Genomic DNA, 8,218 nt, shown 5'->3' with positions numbered 1-8,218 from the left:
GCGTGCATCTTTTGGAGGGTCTACACATACACAAACACATACACTGATGTGTGGCCCAAGAGTGCAGGTGAGAAGCTTGAAGGGAAGGTTACGTATATATGGATAAAAATACAGCCAATTCCGAAACTGCCTCAGATGTCCTGTCTCACCAAAGCAGAGACCTCCATCAGGGGTCAGATTCAACCTTTAAACACACCACAGAGATTAGTGAGGCAGCTGGTCCGAAGATCTTTTAAAAAAAACTTACAAAAGAAAGCGACAGCTTTTATTTGGGTTTTGACATTAAAGTTATATTTGGTTTAAGGGAATAGTTTTACATTTTGGGGATGACACTTATTCACATTTCAAGCTAATGAAACAATTGAGATGAAAGCTCAGGTAATGTTTTGCTGAGTTATATGCTAGTCTATTTATGTGGCAGCAAGCTTTGCTATCTCTGGAGACAGGACTAGGCAAGTTGTAACTAGTATTTTATCGAGCTGAGCTAAGCAGCTGCATATTTACTGTGAAGACAGGAGAGCGGGTATCCATCATCATGTGGCGGCGGAGGGTGCGAGTGTATGGTGTAATTGTTAATGTAGTATGGAGATAAATAATAACAGAACCAGAATTTAATAAATGAATTGCTAGACAACGCCACCCTGGGAATTTCACCCAGGGAATTTGAGGATTTAACTGAAAGCACACAAGTTCGTCCACTAAGGAGGCAAGAGATGAAGTTCAATATTCAAAATACAATTTTATTTTGAGAAATTATTAAAATGCAAAACCATGAAACAAAACTACAACATTTACCAATAGCTGGGGGGCCTATAGGGCACAGAGGGGGGGATGGAATCCCAAAACAACAAAAGACTTTAAAGCAAACTAAAAATCACCCAGACACGTGATGACCACACCCTGAGTGAAGACTCCAATCCCAGGAAACCACAGCAAACACGAAAACCAGGGGTAAGGGGAAACCACCACCCAAGCCACTAGTACTGCCACCACCCACGGCCTCCAGCAACTGAAATAAAATAAAAACAATCAATACAGGACAAACAAAAAAATAAACAAATGAGCAAAATCATGGAACAGTGAATGCCTCACACTTGTTAAAACACTGGGTATGAAACCACGTCAAAACTAAGCCTCAGAGATGGCTTAAGCTATCTGCACAAGGCCGAGCACCGCAGCTGATACCGCTACCGTCTGCCAGCGGACACACTGTGGCCACGACCCAAGCGGCAGCGGGACCCAGGACCAGAACGCGGTGATGAAGACAGCGGCAAAAGCCCAACTCTCATTGACGAACAGCGAAAACAGGGCGGCACAGAATGACACCAGGCCGTACAGGACAGGGCAAAACAGGACAAGACGAAACAGGACAGCAGCGGCTCCTGTCAGCTGGGAGCTGAGAAAGTTGTCGCCCCAGGTAAGGCAGCCAGAGGACACTGCATTTAATAGAAATTCAATTAAATGGCAGCCAACTATAATATGCTTAAGATGACGATTTAACACCCACCTACCTACTCCCAAACAGGCTCACGCATCCACTGGAGGAAACGCAATACAAACAGCCAGCTGACGTTCACCTATGGCCACAACAGCGTTAGCTTCAGAAACACATTTGCTATGCAGAGAGACAGGAAACACTCACCATAGCAGGATATCTGCTTAACGCAGCCTATACGGGTGTCAGGAGCATGGAGCTCTGCTAGTCTGCTGGAGACTGGGACCAGAAATGACAATCAGCTGACAGTAAGGAGGAGACAGGTAGAGGCGCGGTTTATATACAGTCACTCCCACCACTGAGTGGTTAAGAATGGCAGGCTCATTAAGAGACAGTCCTGCCACATTCAAATCTTCTAATTCTCCACCACAAAGCAAATACATTTCTCAGAATGTCAAACCATTACTTTAAGGCCTTATTTTCTTTTTAGAAAGACTTCTGTTTAAATCCATTTTATAACCGTTATAGAGTAACAATTACCATATCATTCCACTGAGATGATAGCATGCGGAGCGGCTTTTATTTTGCAAAAATGCCTTTGATGCTGGGCTCTACGTCCTTTCTACCAGGATTATGTAAGTGAAGTCAGCAGCTTCTGTGGAGGATATTATAATGGCTGCTTTCCCAGACGGACAGCTTTGTCTATTAAGGATCATTAACACTGAGCAAACCTTTTATCAAGGGGAACAAATGTAGTCTCTCATTTGTACTTTGACCTTGTCCTTGATTGTCCACTTTCTGCGCTGCTTAAAAGGATACAAAACATTATTCGTTCCATTTGCACATAAGGTCAGAAAACATTCCCCACTTTTGTAGAACTTCTTAATTAGCCTGCTTCCTTTAGCTGTGACACGAAGCCAAATAAACACAATTGGCTCAACACCTTGGTCTGCCCTCCTTTTTGGAAGCATGAGAATTCTTTTGAATTCTGCAGCGGTCCCTTTTTTCTGACCTTTTCAATGATGATTAAACACATACTCCTATTATGGCTTAGGAGGAAACACAACAACAGCAACGTCATTACAAATGCATGAGCATACCTTTGGATTGTCATCTGTCTCTTCTTGTAGACCTAATGTAAATGTGCCAGTAGTGTTTTGTTTTGTTTTTTTAACCTGAGGGATGAGGCTCATCAATGATCCTCTTTGACATCCATTTGGAGATTTTGTTTGATCTTAATATGACCTTAAGAAACAAAGGATACCATCTATGTATTCATAGCTTCTCCAGGAGAAGCATAAAAGACTTAATATGGCTGTAATTTATCTTGAGAAGGTTCTGGGTTGCATACATAGTTATATCTTTGTAGAGGTTGTCTTGGGTTTTCTATGGAGCTGAACCCTGGTATTGACAGATAAATGTGCCAATTAGAATTATTAAGGAACCTCTCAAGTATTGTGTTGCTCAGTGCAGGACTTAATGGGTAGGGCTTAATGTAGTCCTGCTAAATCTGTGTGGACCTGATGAAGCTCTGTTTCACTCTATCATATTCCAAATTTGGATGTATTAAGTGCCAGTTCCTTGCTCAGATGAGTTCATCTGGAAAGAAAATTACAAGAAATACATTGAATTCTATAAATGATGCTTTCAAAGCTTATTAGACTTAAATGTCTGCTTCATTTTCCAAGAATGAATTTGCATATGGTTCTGTGTAATGTGTAACAAGCCATCTGGCATGTCAGGCTGTTTTTTAAAGTTGCAGTTTGGTTAGGGTTAAGCAACAAAAGTACTTGGTTAGGTTTGGGTAAAATTGACTTTTGACAATGTTACAGTCCCTAAAGCCATGGCTCAAAGGAAGCCAGCGCCACAACGCTCTTGCAATTCAACAAGCTTTTAATAGTGGAAATATTATTACTTTAAAAAATTGAGCACAAATAAGGCAGATGGCAACCCTGACAAAAACAAACAAAAGAGGAAGAGGACCATGAGCCAACCACACCATAGGCTTTTGTGTTGAGGCTTCGCTTAAACTAATACTAGTAAACTAGACTAATAGAACTAAAACCAAAAACAGGACTGCCAGTAACTCCCAATGCAACTAATAATTAATGAACAAAACTGAAAAAGCAACTGAGGGATAACACTTCTGCTGATGGAAGCGAAGGAGAGAGAGAGAGAGAGAGACGACCTGCAGGTCAGCGTTCTGCTGCCAATCAGCACTCAGGATGAATAAGAGAGGAGAGAGGACGTTAATAAGGACAACAGAAAAATCAATGATGGTATCAATCTATCTATCAGTGATAATAGATTTGCCGGCGCACTGAGGCATGTAACAGACAGTCACATCTTCTGTGAGAAGAACTATATGTTGTTTCTGGCAGGAAGTCCTGAAGCGACCTCTCCCATGTGATTGGAACTGGAGCTGAGAGGTGTGGCTGTACCTGTGGTTACATCAAGCTGCATATATTAAACTACAGTTTAGCTCATATTAGCCTGTAGTTTCTTTTTCATTTTCTTTTTTATATTATTATTTTTTTTTTTTTATTTGTGATATGTTTCTGAATCCGTCTCCTTGTTCAGGAATCTTCTGCTGGGCTGCTGATGTCTCTTGTACATTCCGTCTCTTTCTCTTTTGTCTTCTCTCAGCATCAGAGTAATCTACCCTGAAAGATATTAAAAAGCCAGAGGACCTCAGCAGAGATAATATAAGATAGTCAAAGCAGCTATTGATTCAACAACTCTATTTTTTCATGCAACACTTGGACTTTATCCACATGAAATATGCTGGACAAATGAAACCTATTTGACTAGATGAGTTAATCTGATTTTATATAAAGTTCTGTCTTCCTTTGAAAGGACAATGTAAACATCAAATACTACATTTGGATTTCACATTGAAATTTTGATTCATATTGCTTATATGCTGCCTGTCTAGTCTTCCTTTTGGCTGATTCACTCTTTTTCTGTTCACTTATGTTAAGACCTATTGTGTCACGCTCTGAACTGGAGATTGTAATTCATGCATTTATTTCATCATGATTGGATTACTGTAACTCATTGTTCACTTGTCTAAGCACAAACTCTGCGGAACATCTGCAGGTTGTTCAGAACGCTGCTGCGAGGCTTCTGACAAAGTCTTGCAAGTACTCTCATGTCACACTTTTGCTGATCCAGCTGCACTGGCTCCCAGAGTCCATTTTAAGATTCTAGTTTGACTTCATGTTCAAGCACCAGACTACATCGGTGAACTTTTACAGCCGTACGTCCCCATCAGGTCCCTGAGATTGTGTGATCAGGGTCTACTGGCTGAGCATCACATGAGGCTGATAACTAAAGGAGACAAAGCTCTCTCCTTCTGAACTTGAGAGCTGTGAACTCGGTGGTCTCTTTCAAAAACAGCTAAAAACTCATCTTTTTAGACTTGTGTTTGGATGCTTTTTTTTTTTCTTTTTCTGTTGTGCTCTGCTATTTTGTTGTGAAGCACTTTGTAATGTTTATCTTGAAAGGAGCTATAGTAATAAAAAAATTTACAAGTATACTTAATTGCTTTGCCATCATCACTCTTAACAGCAACAAAACTATTTAATGAAAGAGGTCGTGCTTCACATTTTTAAGCTCTTGTGTTTGGTTTTGTTTTTTTCGAATAATTTTTTAAAGAGAAATTCTGGGTGACATTGAGCTGCACAAATAAGGCTGTTTGACTTATCTGGGCATTTTTCTGGTAACTGTTGGACAACATCATATTCAGTAATAATTACAAGACTTGTCTTCATCGCTTGCTGTTGTGGGTTCATGTTTCCTTTGACAAAAGTATCCATAATAAAGTAAGTTGGATTGAGCTGGGAGGGGGTGGAAATCCGTCAAATGGCAGTCACACCCATTTTGTTAACATCCAAAGGCTGTGGTGGTGCAGCTATAGAAAGAGGAAGCCTACTTTTAGAGTAGAATAACTATGACATGGTCATTGTCAAATTAATTCAGTCTATTTTTGTGTAAGACTGGGAGCCTGGCCCATCAGTTAAGCTCCCTATAGCCATTCCAGCAGTGGCTATGAACCCTTTCTTACCAGGTGAGTTTGCCATTCTGTAAAGTTTATCTGAACAGTAATTATTTCTGATGAATCAATTTTCAATTAAAAAGCTACATTCACTCTCTAAGACTACATTTCATTAGTAGTTCACTGTACACGAACTGGAAACGTTATTACTTCATCAGGTGCACTTTGCAAGTAGCAGGTTGGACCCCCTTTTTGCCTTCAGAAATGTCTTAATTCTTCATAGAATAGATTGAACAAGGTACTGGAAACATTTCTCAGAGATTTTGGTCCATATTGACAGTTGCTGAGGATTTGTTGGCGGCACATCAATAATGCAAATCTCCCATTCCGCTGCATCCCAGTGGTGCTATATTGGCTTAAGATAATTGACAGTAGAGGCCAGTGAACTCATCATCATGTTCAAGAAACTATTTTGAGATGACTTGACCTTTGTGATATGGGGCGTTATCCTGCTGGAAGCAGCCGTCAGAAAATTTCATAAAGGGATGGACATGGTCAGCAATAATACTCAGGTGGGCCGTGGTGTTTAAAAGATGCTGAGCTGGTTCCAAGGGGCCCAAAGTGTGCCAAGAAAATATCTCCCACACCATTATACCACAGTGAGCAGCATGAACTTTGATACAAACCAGAATGAATTCGTGCTTTCATGTTTTTTATGTCAAAACTGACCCTACCATTTTTGCCAGGGAACTGCTGCTCACTGGATATTTTCTCTTTTTCGGCCCCGGACCATTCTCTGTAAACCCTAGAGATGATTGTGAGGGAAATTCCCAGTATATCAGCAGTTTCTAAAACACTCAGACCAGCCCATTTAGCACAGACAACCACGTCACATTCAAAGTCACTTAAATCACCTTTCTTCCCCATTTGGATGCTCAGTTTGAATTTCAGGATTCTGACCATTTCTACATGTCTAAATGGACTGATTAGCCAATTAGATATTTGTGTTACCGAGCAGTTTGTCGTCTCTTGAGTGGTGTGTTTAATCTTGGGAAAAAATCCTCGCTGACAAAGTCTTAATGCATATACAAAGTTTATTACAAAAAAGACAATATCAAAACAGGCGCTTCTTCTTGCTACCTGGGAGAGGGTAAGTTGCTAATCGCCCTAGCTCAACTCAGCAAAGGGAGAACAAAGGTTATATACCATAATGTTGGCAAATCCCCACATCCTGACTTTCCATATATGGCTATGAAAACAGCTTCAACCCCCTAACCTATAGTAGACATATGGACAATGCCTTATATGGAAGCAAGAGAGCCTGCAAAGGGGGCCTCTTTGTACAGGATGTTTAAATCAAATTTCCTTTGCATGAACCCTTAAGGAAGAAGAGACAATACATGCATTTAACACAGACTTTAGCTTGGCAATACAGACACCACAAGTTGAACAGGTGTACCTAACAAAGTGGCTGGTGAGTGTATGTGAAGTGCTAATAGGAGTGCTGGCAATAGTCAGACTGAGAAAATAGGACCATCTTTTTTAGATTCAACCCCTGGAACCAGCAACAAAAACCAGATTCATAATCACCTCTCCACCTCTGATATTGTAGCCTCCACATGCTACTATTACTGTGGGAAATAAGCCATCGCTGGCACTTCCAAGTTTATTTTGGCCAGTTTGCTAGGAAACCAGTTAGACCCACACAGTTTTCATCATCTGTCTCCTAACAGAATGCCCTTGCAGAGAAATCTGGCAGTGGTGACAGTAGTGATGTCTGGTGCATTAATTTAAAGGATAATCAGCACTATAATGCTGGTGGGCCCTTTTCCAAAAAGCTTGGAATACTGTTTATAAATAAAACTGAATGGAATAATTTTTTTTTTTTTTTTTGCAATAATGATTTAAAGCCAATAATGAGTATAAAGTATAAAGAAGGCATATCAAATGTTAAGATTTTTTTTTTTTATTATTAGAAATATATATGCTTTGAATCTGAATTCAACAGGATGTTTCAGAAAAGTTGTGGTGGGGGCAAGACAAGACTGGAAAAGCTGGGTAATAACAAAAAGGGGGAGATGGGGAGGAGTACACCTGTCTGTGAAAGGCTGTGTAGGCAGTTAGTTCATTTTAAGGATATAATTTCTTAGTGAAAAATTGTCAGTAGTTTTCGGGATTTTATCATCTAGGTACATAATAGCATTTAAAGACTTCAGAAATCCTTAGAAATTTCTATGCAGGGAACAAAAACCCAGTATTGAATGGTTTTGCTCTTCAAGCCATCAGCCAGAACTGCATTAAAACCGGCAGCTAATTGGGGACACTGTCCATGCTCACCTCTGCATGCATCAGCTGGGATTCTTCAATTTCCTTTTGAACTACACAAGAGAGAAATAATTAGGAATTTGACAGCTGTCTAAGTCATGAGATCCAAGATGGGGCTGGAACAGGTGACCCAGTCATACCCAAACTGATGACACAGCTTACCTTGACAGCTGAAAGAGGGGCTCTGCTCCACCCACTCCCAATCTGTCTGTGTTTGAGACCTCGTCAGAGTAATAAATCTTCCATCCAACAAATGAACCTTCATGAACTCTGGTGGGACTGAAGGAAACAGAGACAGAAGACAAAAAAAAAATGTAAGTAAACTTCATGAGAGCAAATTTATTCATCAGCATTCATCAGAAGAAGCTACAAAAGATGAATTTCTTTTTGTTATATTTCAGCAGCTTCCTGCTAATTTTCTCAGTCTGCTAATTTGTGCTGGGAGGGTAGCGTTCAGGCCT

The 8,218-nt window shown here is 40.3% G+C and overlaps 1 long non-coding RNA gene across 1 annotated transcript; it reads right to left on the bottom strand.

Moving 5' to 3' along the window:
- Positions 1-788: 788 nt before the first annotated feature.
- Positions 789-1,721, bottom strand: LOC115801295 (uncharacterized). Its single transcript, XR_004021733.1, has 3 exons — positions 1,643-1,721; positions 1,512-1,577; positions 789-1,436 (listed from the first exon to the last, which is right to left on the bottom strand). It is a non-coding gene; the product is annotated as an uncharacterized LOC115801295 (long non-coding RNA).
- Between the last annotated feature and the right edge of the window lie 6,497 nt (positions 1,722-8,218).

The sequence above is a fragment of the Archocentrus centrarchus genome, chromosome 21 (genome assembly GCF_007364275.1).
Source record: "Archocentrus centrarchus isolate MPI-CPG fArcCen1 chromosome 21, fArcCen1, whole genome shotgun sequence".
Classification (NCBI taxonomy): Eukaryota; Metazoa; Chordata; class Actinopteri; order Cichliformes; family Cichlidae; genus Archocentrus; species Archocentrus centrarchus.
This window is presented reverse-complemented; position numbering and strand designations above follow the sequence as displayed.